The 21,342-nt window shown below is 37.7% G+C and overlaps 1 long non-coding RNA gene across 1 annotated transcript; it reads right to left on the reverse strand.

The window, feature by feature from the left end:
- Positions 1-422: 422 nt before the first annotated feature.
- Positions 423-20,818, reverse strand: LOC124504626 (uncharacterized). The gene is made up of 3 exons (XR_006960495.1): positions 20,690-20,818; positions 18,936-19,006; positions 423-676 (listed from the first exon to the last, which is right to left on the reverse strand). It is a non-coding gene; the product is annotated as an uncharacterized LOC124504626 (long non-coding RNA).
- Positions 20,819-21,342: the final 524 nt, after the last annotated feature.

Raw genomic sequence — 21,342 nt, forward strand, 5'->3', positions numbered from 1 at the left:
GGGAAAGCCAGGGCGGCGGCCGGACGCTCTTACCTCTTGAGTTCTCCAGCCAGGCTGGGCGCTCGCACTGATGGGGGCTTGTCTGGAGCCGCGCAGCCCGGAGGAGGAGCCGCTCCGGGAGAGAGGGCGGTGGTCGGGCAGGCATCCGCGCCCGGGGCTGCGGCCGGGCTAGGGGGAGAGATGGGAGGGAGCACAGATTTGAGTGGAGGGGGGCGTGGAGGAGGTGTGCCTCCACCCGAGACAGAGAGGGTGGGCTGCTGAGCCCGGTGGCGGGGTGTGCTCCAAGGCACTGGAGGGAACAAGAAAACCCGCGCTGAGAGTGTGGAGCTTGGGGGGGGGGGAGGGTGTGCTAGGGTTGGGAAAATGGAGGTGGGGGGCAGGATGAAGAGTTGGCCCACAAACCGGACGGCCCTCACCTCGGCACCATCCGAACAAGAATTGTCTGGGTCTGGAGCAAAACACAAGGGGATCTGAAACTTTATGTCATTTTCTCATACACACGTGACCCCCCTGCAGTCCAGATGGTTTCAATCACTGGAGGAAAAAAGCGGCTCTGCTGGTATGCATGAAAAGCCGGAGCTGGGAGAGTCTGGGAAAAGCTGCCTGTACAGCTTGTCTGCCTTCAAACAAACCGATGAGCTCTTTCCGTTCTTCCAGCCCTTGGCCTGGGGCAGCCCTGCAAAACCCAAAAAGACATTACAAGAAGCTACGTTTGGTACTGCCGACAGTGGCAGAGGAACTCTGAAAGCAGTAGGGTTCCAAGGAGTTTGATCTGAACCGAAAGTTCCAAGGGCATTCTGAGATTTTGTTTTAAATACTCCATTTGGCTTGCAAAACCCAAAACTAGAATAGGGTGTCATTAAATAAGCAATGGAATACTAGCAGTGAGAATCTGTGATTTATTAGTGGAATTCTGAAAGACATTGTTAACTCAGTGTGACAATCCACTTGGAAAAGAATCATGCAAACCACTTAAAATCCAAACCCACACATACTTGGTGGGATGTTAGGAACCCATGTTACCCAATTTCTCATCCCATAAATCACTATAAATAGACTTTGATATTGGAATCTGACTTTCACAAACCTAGTTATAGCTTGAAGGAGCAAATGTATATGAATGAAGATAAACAGGCTATAAAGGCCAAGACATGTTTCAAAGCCCAGGCCAATTCAATTGTCACATGTCTGAAAGAGGGATTTATTCAGCTCAGAAATAATGGTGGGGTAGGGGTGGGGGCAGGGAGGCACCTGGGTGGCTCAGTAGGTTGAGCATTAGACTCTTGATTTCAGCTCAGGTCATGATCTCAAAGATGTGAGGATCAAGCCCAGAGTCTGGCTCTGCGCTGAGCATTAAGCCTGGTTAGAATTCTCCCTCTCCTTCTGCCCCTCCCCTACTCTCTCACATTCTCTCTTGCTCAAAAATAATAATAATGGGGACTTTAAGACACATCCTAAAAATAATTTAACTTGTTCATGATCAAACAGAAATAGTGGCAAGAATCAAACCGATAGTCTATTGTTCCTTTGCCCGAAAAGGATATTAATATAAATCACTGGCACGAACTCTTTATCTTGTAATATTAGTGTCAGAGAATACATTTGGCCTTTCTAGCAGAAGGCCTTATACACAGAGTAACACAGTTGTCTGTGTGTGAAAAATATATCAGCTCTTGGTAAAGTGAATTGATTCTACATTAAGAAAACCCAAGGTTTCCATTGTTGAGGCACACTGGAAAATACAGATGACAACCTGAAACTAGGCAAATCAAAACAAGTTTTACTCCAAATTCAAAATCTAGCAGTGAGTTTCTCCTCTAGTTTAGTGAAGTACTTGAACCCTTCAGGAGACCAAGGCCATATATGGATGGACTTAGCCTTCTCCAATCTTCAGTCTCAAATTAGGGTGGTTCTACTCTCCAAAAGCAACAAGAGAATTCATGTAGAAGAATCCTTAGGGGACACAAGCCACAGAATGTAATAACACTCCAGGCAAATTCCACCTGCAGCTCCTTATGCTGTATAAGGAGGTTCTTAAGTTTCTCACTTGCAAGACTATTAAAACTTCTACTTATTAAAGTCCTTTCTTATGAATGACAACTGTAAAGAAAGCCATCCCAAAAGAAAGCATCAAGATTTTCTCTATTCAGACCCAGGACAGTAACTGTTTTCATCTCCAAGAGCTGCTGCTGCTGCCTCCTATGTGTACTAAAGCAATGTAAGAGGGCAATAATGAGATACAAATAGTTCTTTTTTTTTTTTTTTGCCAATGCTATTGCAAATTATGCATAGAGCTTTTCTAATTCTTAAGAAAAACCTTAATTAGATCTGCTCTTTCAGAAAGAAAATTAACATCCCATTAAGTTTTTTAAATACAGCCTAAATATAGTCTTGAGTCTAAACTCCACTGATGTCAGTCTCAGTCAGTTAACACTGGCCAAAATTTTATTAGAGACACTGACAACCGAAATGTTTTTAATACTAATTTAAAAGGTGCTAATTAAGTAATTTACATTAATCTAATGTCCACGTCACACGACAAAACTAAGGGAGCTGTAAGCTCGAGGACTCGGACCAAGTCTATCTTTGCTAATAATTACATTGTTATGTGCCTAGCACAGTACCCAGCATGAAATATGTGCACAATAAGTACATGGTGTTTGAGTAAATGAAAGATGAATAAAACCACTCCCCATAAGGTGACAATCCTGTAGAGGCATGTGACTTGTAAACAACTGAATGAAATAACAGCTTTAGGAAGGATACTAGCAACAGAAAAGAGGAAGAGGTAATTAGCATTAGCTGGCTTTGGGCTTTATTCGCAAATAAGAAGAGTTTACAAGAGGAATTTGGTATATTTGGTGCCTAATTTAGGGATCTCCCAGATACACTTTCTCAAGTCCCCATTATTCAGTCCCCTCAACACAGAGCCAAGACAAGATTTGAGCATAAACATCCTGGCTCTAATTTGGATAGTATGAATACTGTTCCTTTCATCCTCTCAAATACATCGCCTCCACCCCCAAGCCATTTCCTCTGTACTGTCTTCTGTCAGTCTAATGAAAGTTTCCTAATCTTTAGAAGCAGTAGCTTTGCTTCTCTTTGTGTGGAGAAATACAATACACTCTGATTACATGCTTATATTCCATACAGATGCCTGGCAACACATCTTATAGCTAAGAGTCTGTTTAATATTTTAACTTTGAGGGACTTATGATTCAACTATTTTGTTATATACCAAAATAGCACTTGACATCACAGAGATGGGCTTTACTTCCTTTTGCTATTTTAAATCCTGCACTTAAACATGGTGAGTGGCTTGGGTTTTCTGGTTCATAGATTTTGCTTTGGAGTGTTTTTTTTTTTCTTCGAGGGACAAAGGGATTAAGATTTTTGAGGAAGTCTTCCAGGTTTGCAGGTCTAGTACTCATGAAGCAGTTACTTCCTCCTACATACTCTGCCTACAATATTATATGTGGTCTTAATTAAAGGGGGAATTGGGGTCTTATTATGCTTCATGATCCAAATAACCAGGTTTCTCTAAGGCAGGCAACTGGGCAAGAAGTTTGGCCCAGATGACCTATCTTTAAGTTTTCTAGGGCATGCTTTTCTACATATCATTTCCTTCTTTAAATTTTTAATAAAAATTTTATGTTTTGTTTTAAATAACTAAACTTAAATGGTAAATATTGAAATCACTCTAAATAATTACTAATTATTAAAAATTAGTAATAATTTTCAATCACTCTAAATAATTACTAATTAATCCATAACCTCAACAAGTACTATTTAATCCAATTCTGTTTCCATTCCCCCTACATTTGAGTAGAACCTCATTTCTAAAGCACCCAATATTCACCCTTGAACTTTTTCCATAAGCTTTAAGACTTAGGGCCAGTTTCAATATAAAACAACTCTGATCTGTAATCTCCAGAAGCCCAGCATGCCTCAGGAGTAGCTATCAAGGTCATCCCTCTGGCTTTTTACTTTCCTCTTTTCCAAGACCCTCAAAAGGTGAACGGGACTTACATTCACACAGTTGAAATGTCAGTAGTATGAATCCTTATGATGAATTTTTGCAATCAGTAAAGCATAATAGCATGTACTAGAACACTAGTTCCTAAAGCTGAGAGCCCTTCAGAATCATCTAAGAAGCTTGTCAGAAATACAGTTTCTGGCCGTAGTCCCAGACCTACTGAATTAGAATCTCCAAGGTTAAGAAACACTACACTAAATTAATTGTAAGATCTTTGTCAGTTCTACATAGGCCAATTTTCCCTTAGAGGAAAGCCCCTCTATCACCACACACTCACACAGGCTTCCCAAAAGAAATCAAGCAAGACATTATATGAATTGAAACATAATATAGCTCTTTTCTTCCCAATAAGCAACTTCCTTAGTCACAATTGCCTTTACAGCCTACCTCTGAAAGAAAAAAAAATCCTTAAACTGATGTTTAAAAAAAGTATATTCCTACTAAACAAAGTTTAACAAGATTTCAAAACAGATCATTGAGGACTCAGCATGTTTTGTTAAACAAACAATAGCACTAATAGGTCACTGAAACTATTGATTATATTTCTATCTTTGGTAATCAAGTAAGATAATCCATAACTGACCTAATGTATATTCTGTTAAAAGCTACTTAGTTTTTAAAATTGTAGAGGATAAGTGGGGCACCAGGGCGATGGCGGGGGGGGGGGGGCGGGGGGGAGGCCTCAGTTGTTTAAGTATCCGACTTAGGCTCAGATCATGATCTCATGGTTCATGGGTTCAAGCCCTGCGTCAGGCTCTGCGCTGACAGCTCAGAGCCTGGAGACTGTTTCAGATTCTGTGTCTCCCTCTCTCTCTGCCCCTCCTCCACTTGTGCATGCTCTCTCTCTCTCTCTCTCTCAAAAAAATAAACAAACATTAAAAAAATTTTTTTAATTGCAGGGTATAAGAAACACAGAACCCAAAATTGTGTGTAAACATTTTTTCATTGTGACTTTAAAATACATATATATATTTTTTTTATACGTATATGTATACGTATATGTAAGATATATACCTGGTTGAAAACTTAAAAAACAGTATAAAAGGATATTTGGAGAAAGAGAAGTCTTCCTTCCTACTCCTGTCCTCCAGCTCCCCTCTCTTCAGGCAATCACTGTAGTTTCTTGTATATGTTTCCAGAGATATTCAAAGGGAACATAAAATTATTTATTGTGTATAACGCATTTTTGGGAGAAGAAGTCCAAAGCCTATAACAGATTATCAAAGAGGTTCAAGATCTCAAAAAAGATAGGAATCCCCATTCTAGAGCAAAGCTAAGGGTTCACGCTCTATTTCAGTCCACTGGAAGGATTAGCAGAATTGCAACCTTCATTTTACTTATGAGCGTTACTACGCACAACTCCAGACTACAAAATAGCTTCAGCGAGCAATGTTGGTTAACATGCAGATGTGGTTATAAAATGCCACATCTGTTTGTAAATAACTTCCTCATTTTTATGTTTTTCTTAAACAAGCCCTCCAATAAATAGTTCCTTCTGTTACTGTGTTAATAGACTGACAGTGAAAATCTGTACAAAAACTTCTGGCATATACATACCCTCACAACCTGAAATTTTTCTTTTGTAATAAGAGAAAGATTCTATTTATATCTACACAGAATTTAAGGGGGAAAATTGACTTAGTATACTCTTGGTAGGTATAATTAACATAAGTTACAAGGTTATTAATAAAGATCTTAAGAACCTTATGTTTTAAGATATACATTATTTTTGTCAAGATGGTAAATCTCATTTGGATTTAAGTGATTATTACTTTCATAAGTGTTATAATTGGGATTTTAACATAAAGCTACAAATAAGCTATTAGTTTGTTAAAGTACTTAAGGGCTAACTGAACAGTTTCCCTTATCCCCTTTTTCAGAACAGAATCTGTTTCCTTGCCTGAATACCATGTAGTACTTTTCACTCTCCCCTTCCTAAGTGTATGAGAGATATAGTACATAAAATCAAGTCTCTTTTCCTATAATCAGCTTACAAAAAGGTTTAGTCTGACCTAGGTCCATTTATTTTTTGCTCTGTAATGCTATTTGGGGTTTTATTCCAAATACCAGGCTATTTACTATTTACTTAAAGAAAGTGTTAGGACTGTTTGACTGATGAGGCTGGGCAGGCTAGACCTGGGAGAGAATAAAGAATAAGATGAGATACTGGATGCTCTTTAGATGGACAGGAAACAAGAAAAAGCTCAGAAAAGCTCACGAAGACTGAAAGGTCTCCTCACTCGTATGTCTTGTTGAATGGTCCTTCTTCTTCTCTCAGGGGCTTAAAGATAATTTTTAATTGGAAGAAATGAAAGTCTAAAAATTTACTGATTTGAAACACTGGTTATCAATTTTTGTTCCAATGGTATCAGTTTTAGATCTAATCAAAATATCCCTAGATTGAAGAATGATTTGTCTCTGTCACTAAGCTCACTAAACTTTGCCCCAAAAGCATCCCCGAAATAAGAATTGTGAGAATGTGATCTCTTCTAGTAATTTTCCATATTACTTGCAAAAAAAAAAAAAAATGAACCTACAGCAAATGAGAAAAAAAATAGCTATAGCTATTTACTTCTTTATTCACTCAACAAACATTTATTAAACACCTGCAAAAAACTGTCTTTGACATCAATGGAGCATAAAAGAGATAAGTCATATAAGCAAATCTAAAATCTAGTGAGGGAGGTACATATTAACAATATATCAGAATAAAATATGTGTTATAAAAGAGATAAAGAGGAGAAAAAAAAGAGGAATTTGCAGTAGTAGACTTTCCTCCCAAAAACTGATGGAAAGAGGGTCGGAACTGAATCTTAAGTAATTGTTACAATTTCTTTTCAATAAATAGAAAAGAGGAGGAGATAATTCAAAACCACAGGAATTGCCTGAGCTGTGAACTACTAACTTTAAGAACAATGACTGCTCTTCATTTGACTAGAGTAACAGAGGCTAAAAGGGCAGATTAGTGGAAAACAGTTTGGTGGTTCCTCAACAAGTTAAACATAGAATAACCATATGACCCCACAATTTCAGTCCTAGGTATAAACTGCAAGGACTGAAAACAGGTGTTCAAATTAATTGTGCATGAATTTTCATAGCACTATTCACAATAACCAAAAGGTAGAAACAACCCAAGTGTCCATCAACAGATGAATTGATAAACAAAATGTGGTATATTCATATACTGAAATATTACTTGGCCACAAAAAGGAATGAGGTGCTGAAACATCCTAGAATGTGGATGAACTTGGATAACATTACGTAAGTGAAAGAAGCCAGACACAAAAGGCCACATATTGTATTATTCCATTTATATGTACTATCCAAAACAGGTAAATCCAAGAGACAAAAAGAAGATTAGTGGTTGGCAGGGGCTGGAGGGAGGGAGAAATAAGTATGGGGTCTCCATTAGGGGTGATGAAAATGTTTTGGAACTAGACAGAAGTGATTGTTGCACAGCATCGTGAATGCAATTAATGCCATTGAATTCTACATTTCAAATGGTTAATTTTTATGAAGTTGTATGAAGTCCAAGTTAACCTTAAAAAAAAAAATAGGGAGATATGGGTCTGTGGTAGATACAACAAATGCTTACTAATATCCTGCCCAGTCCCCAGAAGTCTATATGTTCCATTCACCCTACAATTAGGTAGGGCCATATGACTTTCTAGCCAACAGGTTGTGAGCAGAAATGACTCATGTCACCTCCAGGCCAAAATTTCTAAGAATGAGTGAGAGGGGAACCTGGCTGGCTCAGTTAGTAGAGTATGCAACTCTTAATCTTGGGGTCATAAATTCAAGCCCCATGTTGGATGTTGAGCCTACCTAAAAAAAAAAAAAAAAAAGAAAAGGAATGAGTAAGAGATGTGCATGCCTCTCTTCTCTAACCACACAGATCCAAAGCCATGTGAGACAATGGGGCAGAATGGGTCACTGAATAAAGTAGTGCCTCCCTATTGACCCATGCTGGACATCTTATATGAGTAAGAAATAGACTTTTTTTGAGAGATAGAGGCAGAGACAGAGAGAGACAGTGAGTGACAACAGGGGAGGGGCACAGGGAGACAGAATCCCAAGCAGGCTCCATGCTCAGCATGGATCTCACAACTGCAAGATCATGACCTGAGCCAAAATCAAGAGTCAAATGCTTAACTGACTGAGCCACCCAGATGCCCCAAGAAATAGACTTTTATTGTCTTAAGCCACTGAAATTTCAGGGGTTGCTATTGCAGCATAGGCTAAACCTACTCTGACTGACACAGGGTCAGATCTAGGAAAGCTAAAAAAGCAGTACTAAGAAATTTGAATTTTATTCTGAAGGGCATGAAGAGACAATGCTTTTGAGGAAAAGAGTAACATGATGTGCATTTCAGGAATATAATTATGGATGCAATGTGCTGAGTAAATTAGAAACAAAGATAGTCTTCAACCTTGGTGCACATCAGAAATCACCTGAGAACTGTAGTCCTCTTCCAATTCCTTTACATTTCTTTAAAGAATAAAATATGTGTCCTCAGGGGGAAAAATCATCTGAGGAGTTTATAAAAATGCAATGCTGTAGTCCAGGACATGTCTAGAGATTCTGATGCAGAATCTCTAGAGGTAGGGTCTAGGCAGTTATAATTGAAAAAAACTCTATGGGAGATTCTAGACTACAGGTTAGAGTCAAGGAAAAGATGTCTAGCTCAGAGATGACCAAAATTACATGCTTAGTGGATTCAAACAAACAGTATAATAGAATAACTATTTTCTTAACAAATGGAATGATAAATGCTTAGAGAGCTTCTGTTAAAATAGTTATGAAAAAGTTACTCACATTACCATTTGTATAGTCATAGTTATGACTTTGAAAATTTAAACATCAGTAAGATGGGGGTGACAGTTTGTATGTGCCTACCCTATTGTTAAGTGTAATCTACCCCAACATCTCTGTTAGCTTGAGAAACATGGCTGATACACTCAAGTCAGAGGACAGAGCTGCCCTCAGTCTCCTGGAAGGCCAACCTCTTCCCAGCACTCACATCTATCTTATTTCCTCCTTTCTTTCCTCTTTTCTTTTCTTGCAGAATAACTAGCATTCCATTCGGTCTTTAGTTCCTTCCTCCCCAGTATCTAAGTCATCAACCAACCTTCAAGTCATCAAGACTTAAAGAGCCAAGATTTAAGGGCTCAAAAAGTCTGGGTTACAGATGCATTGGAAGCTGTCACTCTAACCTCTGTGTGTGTGTGTGTGTGTGTGTGTGTGTGTGTGTGTGTGATTTTTACTACCAATTGTAATTTTTTAAGAGTCTCAGCTTTCCAGCATACAGATCTAATACCATGAGGAAATTGATCCTTTACCAACCAAAATTCAGTTTGTGTTATACAAACAAATCTTCAGAGCATCTCAGGAAAAAGTGATCTCTGATAAAGAGCATTGAAGTTGACTGACAAGAAGTACCTTTATGATTTCTGAAAACCTACTGAAAGGTGCAAAAGAAACTGACAGGCTTCACTACAAACCGCCTCACTGTACTGAATACTGCTCAACAATCCTTTTTTCATTATTCCTAGTGATTAAGATTCTTTTCTTGCTTTCCACAACAACTGTCCCAAGTTTGTATATTTTCAAAACTTCTAACCAATTACTGTTAGCAGGCAACCTTGCCCTCATCGCTGAAAAAGCAGAGGTGTACTTTCCTTGACATTCCTCTACTATGTCAAAATGCATCTGCTTGCCTCCCTATCTCTTATCCCAGAAGCATGCCTATTCCTTTTGAAGAATAACTCTACTATGTTGGATCTTTTGTTTCCTGCATCTCAATGTCCTCTTTCTTTTTCGATCCCTGTTGTAGTTTCTGAGAAAGGGTACATAGAAGGTAAAAAAAAAAAATTGATACTTTACAAGGCTGAAAATGATTTCAAACTATTCTCCCACTGGACTGACAGTTTAGTCTGGTAAAGAATTCTAAATAAAAAATATTTTTTATTCAGATTTTAGAAGTTATTGTTCTACTGGTCATATGCTTTCTAGTATTGCAGCTGGGAAATATAATGCATTTTTTGTGTCTGCTAGCTTGGAGGATCTTTTCTATCTGAAATCTGAAATTTCATGATGATGTGCCTGCATATGGGTACTTTTTCAAACATTGTTCTAAGGCACATTAAAAGTGGGCCCTTTTAATCTGGAGGCTCATATTCCTTGATTTAGTTCCAATAAATGTTTTGTTTTGTTTTTCATAGATTTCCTCCCCTAATTTTCTCTAATTTCTCTTTCTAGAACTCCTATTTATATGTTGGACCTCCTAGATTGATCCTTTATTTGTCCATCTCATTGTCTTTTTCTTCTACCTTATGGGAAATTTTGTACATTTTTCCTTCTAACTCTTCTATCAGACTCTACATATTGGCTTCATTATGCTCAGTCTCATAAATAACTTGTCATTTCCTGAAAATGTCAAGAAGGTTAACACTTTTGATAGGCCCAACTCAAAGGTCACCTTTTCAGTAAAGCCTGCTCCTAGGCAGAATGAATTACTCCCTCTCTTTGCACCCAACGCACAGTCCATAGCCCAGAACATCTGTTCACAAGTATTGTTCACCATGACACCCAATCTGTTGATTCTGCTAGAATGTGTACCTCTTGAAGGTGTATCCATCTTCAATATCTAGTAAATGACAGCTACCCAATAAATGGCTGTTGCATTACAGTAATTTCAAAAGAATATATAGTGTAAATATTAGATTATGTGATCATTAGCTAACCAAAGAATGTAAACAGAAACCCAACCCCCTAGAAAAAATTATATAAGCTTAAAAATGCACCTGTGAATATTTTTAATCTTAAAAGGTTATTATTTTTTAACCAAACATTCCCAATCTTATCCAAAGGCACATTCTTCATAGTCACTCACACATATGCAAATTCAGAATTTAAAAAGCTAATTCACTTTTAAATCATCTGCTTACCCAGCCAGGCACCTGAAGAGTTTCCTTAGATTACAGTATATATTTGTTGTTGCTGTTGTTTGGAATAACCAAAAATACGGCAAAAAAGGCAAGAAGAGATTTCTTTAGAATGCATCACCCATATAAAAATGTTAGTGACGGGTAGCCAACCCTCCAGTAATCTTTCCAGAAACATTAGGTGATTAAAGAGTAAGGAACAGAAAGACACTCCTGAACACTAACTATAGCATGGCTACTGAAGGCATTACAAGGCTCAATAAAGAATGTTCATTCGTATACAGGGATTTAAGCGCTGTAAGGGATTTTTGTTTACTTTAGTTTTGGTTTGATTTTCTTTTTAAAACCATGCCCTAATGCCAAATGTTACTTTTTTTCTCTCTCTCTTTCCTGTTGAACTGATGCTATGTTAAGATATAAGCACAAACATCTCATAAGTGTTTTAAATCCATCCAATTGTTCAAGAAGGCATACGTGCCGGGCCAATGAAGCCAAAACATTAGAGCTAGGAATTTTGATGAAGATAATAATTGCTTACAGACCAGCTTGTTTTAACTTGCTGAACAAAGAACACAATTTTATACCACATTTTCATCACAGGCTTCTTCTCTGCATAATCACTACTATAATGAACACTTTTAAAAGGGAGATTATCTACAGGTTAAAGAGTAAGGAAGTTATCAATTAGATTCCATCATCTTCAAAATTTCACTTACTCAAACTTTATATTAATTAAAAAAAATTTTTTTTTGCTGGCCTAAGCACTGTTTTGAATCTTTACACACCATTTGTTTAGTGTACACAGCATAAATCTGAAAACAAAGACACTCGGTAAATTTCTAGTGCTGCCCTGGATGGCTCTATAACCATGGGTATGTTAATAACTTCTTTGTATCTTCATTTATTTCTAGGACATCCCTAGCAATATAGTTTCATCTTTCTCATATATGAAAGCTGCATTCAGGCTCTGTGCCTATATCAGGAGTTCCTCTCCCACTCCTTCTCCCACTAAGTTACTTTCATCACTTGTAGGCCCCTGCAATAATTCAATATTCAACCAAAATTTATTAAGGACCTACTCCATGACAGACAGTGCAGTGAGGGGGAGGATGAGCTCGGTCTCTGGGAGGACCGTGATACTAGTTCCCTGACTAACAGAGAGGATTGTCTCAGTCATTCTGCTTGTTTCACCCTGACTCTGGATCTCCTATTCTTTACTTCCCCTGGAATATATAGCTGGAAGTCCTAAAAATTAAGGTGGTATAGATTCACAGGATTGGGCTGAGGCTGTCAGTCAGTACCCAGATTGTTGCTGGGCCAGGTAATCTGGGAACCAACATGGTTTCAAGACAGATAAGAAGTCATGGAATGGACCAATGTCCCCAATTCACAAGACCAAGATAACTCTTTGTGCATGATAACAATGGTGACCCTATCTTTTCTAAATCATTTTGCCCTTACAATTCCAGCCTCGAAGACAGAACTCTCTAGACTCTAGACTATGTTGACTCTTGATTCCCTTATTGCAGGGAGCCATTCATCTCAGCACATAGGCCTTCAGTATCAGTTGTGGAAAAGCAGGGTCATGTCTTCCAACTATGTCTGAAACCTTGTAAATTACAGAGAAAAGGAGGGTGGGAAATGTGAGATCTATGCTGTCCAGAGTATTAATGGGACAAATTCTAATGGCAACCTTAAATTTGAGACCCCAAACTTTGGACATATGCTTATCATTCCCTACCTGCCCATCTCACTGGTGTTTGTATGCCAATCTCCTGTACTTTTGTCTCTGATCTGTTGCTTGCCCTGACCCTTGCCATTCAGTAGTCATCTTGTTCCAATTCATGGCCTTCTTCTGACCTTGGATCATGGATACGCTCTGAATCTGAACCACTTACCTGGCTCCAGTTCCCCAGCCTAGGCCTGATCATAAACTATTCTCTTGCCACCTTCCTATGCCATTCATTTCGGGGTCATCACAGCTTCTTATCCTTCTTCATCTACTGCTGCCTACCCTGGTGCTGGCTAGAGTTTTAGAATCCTTTTTAGTTCATTCTGGTAGGACAAAGAAGGTAAGTAATAATTAATATATTTAACAACAGTGTGCAGAGAGGACCAAAATTTGCCAACATTTAACTGTAGTAGGTACTGAAGTTACTGTATTTTTCCTGTATCTCAAATTTCTCATCTTTATATTAATACACTGGCTGTCACATTCCCTCAAAGATACATTTATACTTAATTAAAATAGCATGCATTCTGGGGTCACAATAAAGCTATAATATGCTCTTATATTCCTAACTATATAATGAATATTAAAAACATTTAGAAACAAATTGACTCCCTAAAAGGGATAAAAATTTTGAGTAATTTTTATTTTTTAAACATACTATTATCTCACTTCAGAAAATATTTCTGAAATGTTACATGAAAAGAAAAAGAAAAATATTATAAGTCAATTAAGCAGAGCATACTCTTCAGAAAAACTCAATAGTGGGTTCTGTTTCTTAGTGAAGAAGGATTTTGCAAATGTTAACACTTATCCCATGATTAATAAGTTTTATATATTCAGATATAATTGCATTGAGTTTTCTGAAAAGGAGACTTAGCTTAACAATCATATGGGAAAAGGAATATTCTAATTACATTTTATTGGGTTAATTCACTTTAAGGCTTTGACTTCTCTGCTAGTCAATTACTAAAACAGAGGCATTTTTTTTAGAATTTAAAGACACAGGAATTTTCATTGTGCTAACATAAAGAGGAGACCCAAAAGTGTTACATAAACTTTATAAAGTTTAAAAGAGTTAAAGGAGATTCCTCATCTCAATTCCTAGGAGATGCTGTATCTGGAAGGGTAAACAGAAGCAAATAGTTTTCTGAAATTGTGCCAAGGCTACATGTCAACTGCCTGGCAGGAAATGCTTTTGGAGGGCCTAGATAAACAGACCATCATCTTTTTTTGGAAAAATCTTCTCCTTTGGATTCTTACAAAGCAAATGTACTCAGTTTAAACTAGCATCATAAACACAGTAAGCAGAAAAGGATTTTAAAATCATGGTACCTATAGGGTTTATGTCACTTAAGTGATCTGTCCTTCACTTTTAACACACAAGAACCTTAACTGTTCAGCGAGCATAGACTCAATATATGCATATTGAAATCTGTGGTAAATTAAACCTCATCTTTCCATTAATTTTCATTGCAATTTTGGTGAAGCTTTATCTTATGAGAAAGTTTCATTTAGCAGTAGCTCTTAATATTTTAGCATTATACAATGATATTTTCTTACATTTATGTAGCAATGTGTCTTTCCAAGTATTTCACATCCATGATTTTAATTTTTGTTTTAACATCTCATTTTATAAGTGCTAGCACTGAGACTAAGCTAGGACTTATAAAATGAGATGTCAGCACAAAAATTAAGTCAAAGAATAAGTTAGTCAGAGGACCACACCTAAAACCAATTAGTCTGAAACATTCTCTAGTCCATTTCCTTCTGTCCCTCTGTCCATGTTATGCATCAGATAATGGACCCTCAAATCTGGCTATCACATTTATTAAATAATCCTTTGACCTCACTTGACTTTTACTTTCTTAAAATCCAAAAAGGAAGATGAGGATCTAGCTGTTGACTCAGAACGCCTACTATCAGCCAGGGAAATCTTCTGCCCTGTGTCAAGCCTACTGAGCTTTTTGCACCTCCTCTCTCCACAAGACTGCATGTTCTATTTGGCTACTATATTCTTCTCCTCCTTCCTCATAATGAAAGCATCCTCTGCCCCACTCACCTTATGCCCAATCTTGCCCAGTCCACGATAAAGAGAAAATTTCCCCGGCCCAAGGAACAGAGTAGTACAAAAGGTGACATACCTCTCTACCTGCCATGCCTCATTCTATAATCAACTTCAGATAATAATTTGAGCCATCTCAACTTTGGGATCCTCGCTCATTGTCCACAGCCACCAGGCATAACTTTCAATATCCCCCCAATCTGTCCCATCTCTCCCAAATAGGACATCTTTGCCTTAGTTACTATTGGGTCTCGTAAGGAAAAAAAAAAAATACAGAAACTTTTTCTGTAGACCATTTTATGTTGTCTACACAATGTTAAGAGGATGGTGTATAAGTGGAAAAAAGTCACAAGCTGAAGGATACGAATATTTGAGTGTGAACAGCACATTTTAAATAATATAATCGCCATATTACTTATTAAATTTTTAAATGTATTTCTATTATTTCTTAAAATGGGATACACCTATAATTATAATTAGATAGACTTAGCACAGAATATATATATATATATATATATATATATATATAATATATAACCAAGGGTTACTCAAAAATGTTGTAATTCCAACCCTGGAAATTTGGCTTCCTACTCGACTTACGAGAGCTTCCTGAAATGCAAATACATTCCAACATCAATATAGAACAAAGACTTAAATGACCACTGAACAAATAAAGAAATACTGATAGAGGGGCGCCTGGGTGGCTCAGTCGGTTGAGCGTCCGACTTCAGCTCGGGTCATGATCTCACAGTCTGTGAGTTCGAGCCCCGCGTCGGGCTCTGTGCTGACAGCTCAGAGCCCGGGGCCTGTTTCAGATTCTGTGTCTCCCTCTCTCTCTGACCCTCCCCCATTCATGCTCTGTCTCTCTCTGTCTCAAAAATAAATAAATGTTAAAAAAAATTAAAAAAAAAAAAAGAAATACTGATAGAAAGAATAAACATAAATTTCATCCTAAAAGAATATGTAAAAGTAAACCTCAAGAGAGTCAACAATTGTGTTTTAAAAAGCTAGGAAGGATGTAAAATTGGAAGGGAGTGGTAAGATCTAAATATTAATTTTTAAAAAGCTGCTACATCAGTCAGGATATATGGTATCAGTTTTTAGGACATTAAAACTCTACCTAGGGGTAATTCCAGAATGATAGATTAAGGAGATTGGTAAATCATCTGTCCAAAGCCACAAAAAACTATACAAAATTGTCAAAAAAAGCATTTCAGCCTTTTTGTTTTTTGGGGTTTTTTTTTTTTTTTTTTGGAAATTGACCAGAGGTACACAACAAATTGAAAAGCACTTATTTTGGGGGCACCTGGATGGCTCAGTTGGTTAAATATCTGACTCTTGACTTTAGCTCAGGTCATGATCTCACGGGTCGTTGAGATCTAGCCCTATGTGAGGCTCCATGCTGAGTGTGGAGCCTGCTTGGAATTCTCTCCCTTCCTCTCTCTCTCTGCACCCCTCCCCCCCCCCATGGTGTGTCTGTCTGTCTGTCTCTCTCTCTCTCTTCTTTCTCCCCCAAAATAAATAAATAAACATTTGGAAAGCATTTATTTTTAAAATAAATAAATAATAAAACTACTGAACCTCTGTGAGAAAAGTGGGACTCTGGGACAACAGAGGCTGTTCCCACTCCCTTTCCCTGACCCCAGCGCCAACACAGTAGTTCTGTTAAGACAGGACAAGTCATGAAAATCAGTAGTTCTACCGTTGGAGGGCACTGACTTGATTTGGTGCCTAGGGTATTGTCAGAAACAAATGATCTTAGAAAACAAGTGGTAAACAATCAGGGAAAATCAATATCACAGCTGGCTGAGACTGCAGTATTGGTTGGGGTAAGCAACAGACCAGCAGAAATTTAACAGTGAGACCCAGGAGCATGCTAGCCATAGTGGACCTTGATAAACTCTCACACATCCTTGGTGGTCTGGAAGGTGTGCACGTGTCCTAGGTATTCACTGCCTGAATGTGATGACTTGCACACAACAGAAAGTAAGTCATAGCAGACTTGATGTTTTGTTCCCCAACTTGTACACAGATCATTTGGCAAAAAGATTTTCTAGCTACCAAAAGCACAATCCATAAAAGAAAAAAAATTAAGAAATGGACTTCATCAAAATTTAAGATGTGTTTCAAAAAAACACCATTAAGAAAAACATGACACAGACTGAGAAAATATCCTTATACATCATACATCTGATCAAGAATTCTTGTTCAGAGCAAGAACTCTTATAACTCAATAACAACTTTTTAAAAAGCCAATTAAAAATGGGCAAAAGGTTGGGGCGCCTTGGTGGCTCAGCTGGTTGAGTGGCCAACTTTGGGTCAGGCCATGATTTCACAATTTGTGAGCTCAAGACCCATATCGGGCTCACTGCTGTCAGCGTAGAACCCGCTTTGGATCCTCTGTCACCCTCTCTCTCCGCCCCTCCCCAACTTTCACTCTTTCAAAAATAAACATTTAAAAAAATGGGCAAAAGATGTGAATAGACATCAAATAGACATCTATTGAATAGACATATTGAATAGACAATAGAATAGGAATGGCTAATAGCTACAAGAAAATGTGCTCAACATCAGTAGTCATTAAAGAAATGCAAATTAAAATCACAATGAGCTACTACTGCATGCCCAGTAGAATGACTCTAATCAAACAACAAACAATAGCAAGTACTGTGGAGGGTCTGGAAAAACTGGAACCTTCACACAACACTTGTGGAAATTTAAAATGAGACAGCCACTTTGGAACACAATTTGGCAGTTTCTTAAAACGTTAAACATAAATTTAACATAACCACTCATCAATTCCACTCCTAAGTGTCTCCTCAAGAGAAATTAAAATCTGTGCCTACACAAAGCCTCGTACCTAATCTTTCATAGCAGCATTATTCATAACAGTCCTCAAGTGAAAACAATTAAAATGGCTATCAACTAGTGACTGGATAAACAAAATGTAGGATATTCATATAATGGAGTATTATTCAGTCATACAAAGGAATGAAGTACTGATACCTGCCACAACATGGATGAGCCTCAAAAACATTTTGCTAAGTGAAGCCAAACAAAAAAGTTCACATACTGTATGATTCATTTATATGAGCTGCCTAGAAAAGGCAAATTTATAGAAACAGCAAGCAGAATAATGGTTGCCTGGTTCTAGAGATAGGACCTGAGACTAACTGCATATGGTGGGCACAGGGATCTTTTTCAGGTAATGGAAATGTTCCAAAATTGGATTGTGGTGATGTCTGCAAAAATTCTGTACATTTACTAAAATTTATTGAATTATACACTTAAAACAGGTGAATATAATGTAATGTAAGGTAAATCATACCTCAACTCAATAAGGTAGTTTTTTTAAAACTCCACATGGATTCCAACTATTTATATCCACCAAAATTACTATTCCTTTAATCTCTGATGGTTTTTAAAATGACAAAACTTTTCCCTAATCATTCCTGCTCTGCAATCAATTTTTTAACTTCCAATTTTTTAATTTTTAACAGGTTGTGAAAGCTAATTCTCAGAACTTTGATCCATTTTCTTTAAACTATATAATCAAGATGACAATTTTGATAATGACTTTCTTTCATTCTCCAAAAACCCAATGAGTTGATGTAATCAGGCAAAATGAATGATCTAATAACTCAGTCTATAATACTACTTTACAAAGCTGTAATGATTCTAAAGCTCCCTAAGTCTGTTGAAGAAATAAAAATACCACCTGTCAAATAAAGTGATTTATACATTCTCTGGTATGTACAGTATAAATCATTGTCTAACTCTGGCATGATACCCACTTTTACATCATAGGTTTTTAACCCTTCTTTTGCCTTCTTCACACAGAGAAAAATAATTTACATTTTCTCTTCACTAAAGTTGGTTTTTCTGCTCCTCAAAAAGTCCCAAATACAGCACCAATCTCTTTCCACAGATTCCGGGAATAAAGATGTCCTCCAACTCAACTATTCCCCAGAATACAAGGGGAACTTCTAGACAACTTCTGTATGTTCCCTGTAATGTATTTACGTCATGAAGAAAGAAATCATGAAAGACTTACATCAACAGTTCCTTTCTCCATTGATGATCAGATACATTCCTGATCATATTCCCTCCCTCTATTTTCTGTTATATTTCCAAGTCCCACCAGTGGCTTTAAGGAATACCTGGCTTGGGCTGTGTTTGATCCACATGGGGCCTGATGGTAGGTCATGTTCCATCATTATTTCCATCCAATCTTAAAAAAGAGAAAAAGGAGCCTCTCAATCTGTGGTTTATGGTTCAAACCTTGAAAGCATTTTTTAAAAAGATATATATAAATATGTTTATAAATATAAAAATAAATGCAAAATCTTAATTTCATGTCAGTCTTTAGGCTTTAGTTTCATTCCAAGCATCTTCTTTCCATATATTTCTAACTGTTAAATTCTGGGAAAATTAGTTACAACCGAATATTCCTTATATTCACTCAAGTATGTAGGTAGATTTTTTTTTTTTCCAAGAAGCCAACTCTTATCTGGCCTAACAGGGATCTATTTAAATAAAAAATTAAGTCAGTAAATCCAACAAATGCCTAATGAACACCTACTGCTTAACAAGCCCTGGATGTTTAGAAACAAATCAGGAATAATTTCCACCTTGAAAGAAAATGAAGCATAACTAATATAATTTAAATCAGATTGGGATGAGTACATCAATATTAAAAAAAAAGAAAGCCATGGAAACAGAGGTTGCATCTGGGAATAGCAGATTTCAAAAAGTTGACTTGATAAAAAGTAATGCTTCAACTGGAATGGAATTGGGAATGGGAGGTAGTAACAGAATCCTGTGGAAGAAAGCCAAGTGATGTGAGGTATGGATATAGTATCAGGTTAGTAAGGACATATTGGGAGACAAGGCTGAAGTCTGATTAAGATAATACTAGCTAATATTTACTGAGTATTTACTATGTGTCAAGTACTATTCAAAGCATTTTATATGTATTAATTTATTTGATTCTCACAACAACTCTATAAGGAATATACTATTATTATTCCCATTTTAAAGATGACAAAACTGAGGTAGAAAACGGTTAAATATGTGCTCATGGTTACATAGACACAGTTAAAAGTTCAAACCACATTCATTATAAAAGCAGTTAACAGGGATTTTAAATATCTGTTATTAATTCTTGGGCCATCCTCAAGACTTTTGCTCAAATGCCTTCTTCTCTAACGAGCCTTTCTTGATACCCCCAACTGAAAAGTATCCCTTTCTCCTCTAAGCCTCATAGCACTTTACCAATCTTATAACAACAGCTTATGAACAAAATCTTAATATTTGGCCTCTGGCATTACAGATTTTATGTGCATCATTCTCTCGTTTTTATTCTGCTTTAACCTGATCCATTTCTATTTTCCACAAGTCCTAGAACAGTGCTTGGAGCGTTATAATGCTAGTTAAATCTGTGGAGCACTTACTGTTTGCAAGGCATCGGGCTAAGCATTTTAGAGGATTTATCTCACACACACAAAAAAACCCAGCAACCCAATTCCTACTTCACTGCATTCAAGAGCTATTTTTAGCCTCTTCTGTCACAGATAAAAAAAATACTAGATGCGCCTTAAACTCAGTAAACAAAATGAACATGGTCCCCACTCTCAAGAAGCTTACAGTCTAGGAGGTTGCTACTATTAGTATCCCTACGTATAGAGAAGAGGAAAAGCGAAGTTCAAAGAAGTAACTTGTTCGCCCAGAATCAACACAGCAAAAAAGTGGCAAAGTCTGAATTCAAACTCAGCTCTCCAGACTGGATATTCGGGACCATGTGCGCCTAACCACTAAGTTCTAAAGGAGGCAATAAAAACCATTTACTGAAGGAAAAGTTTTAGAATATTTTATACTACACTGAAAATATCCCAATGATAATGAAGACTTTTACTTAATTTCCTTCTGTGAGAGGAAAGCAGGAAATGAGCCACAGTGCAGATGGAGGTTGCAGTGGTATCCTGGTGGCCCAGAACTGCTGATCAAGCCATCTGCTGAGGAGACGAGGTCAGCATTGATTTCCTCGAGTCCCTTAAAATGACCCCTAATGAGCAGTATCCCTTAAAGTGGTTCTTCCTGAACGTCAAGGCTTTGCTGTGCTGGCTGTGCGCAGTGTGGTGTAGCCCAGTCGCTAATTAGCAGCGAGACCTTGGGCTATACCTTCTATCAAATAACCCAGAGGTGAGGAATGGAGAGGAAGAAAACGATGCATAGCTTCTTACTCAAACGTTGCTGCAACTATTCTTGAAAGCTGGGTTCAACCCCCCAAGAGAAGAGGCTTCCAAAATGTGTGAGTCCCTACTCTCCACCGGAGAAGTTAGAAAGCCGCCACGATGAGACTACGGAGCTGTACGTAGAACTCAGATGCCCCTCCGGCCCTGAACACCTGTCTTCTGGCGGAGGGCCCCGAGTCCCACTGCCCACAGCCGGCGGGCCACACTCTTCTCCAAGCGCCACCTTGGCGGCCTCACTGTGTGGCCTCACCTCATCTCAAATAAAGTTTTTAGAGTAGCGGTATCCCAAACTATGGACCAGGCAGAAAAAGGC

This window comes from Lynx rufus, unplaced genomic scaffold, assembly GCF_022079265.1.
Source record: "Lynx rufus isolate CCGP_SWC_20201006 ecotype Redwood Valley unplaced genomic scaffold, mLynRuf1.p SCAF_9, whole genome shotgun sequence".
Classification (NCBI taxonomy): Eukaryota; Metazoa; Chordata; class Mammalia; order Carnivora; family Felidae; genus Lynx; species Lynx rufus.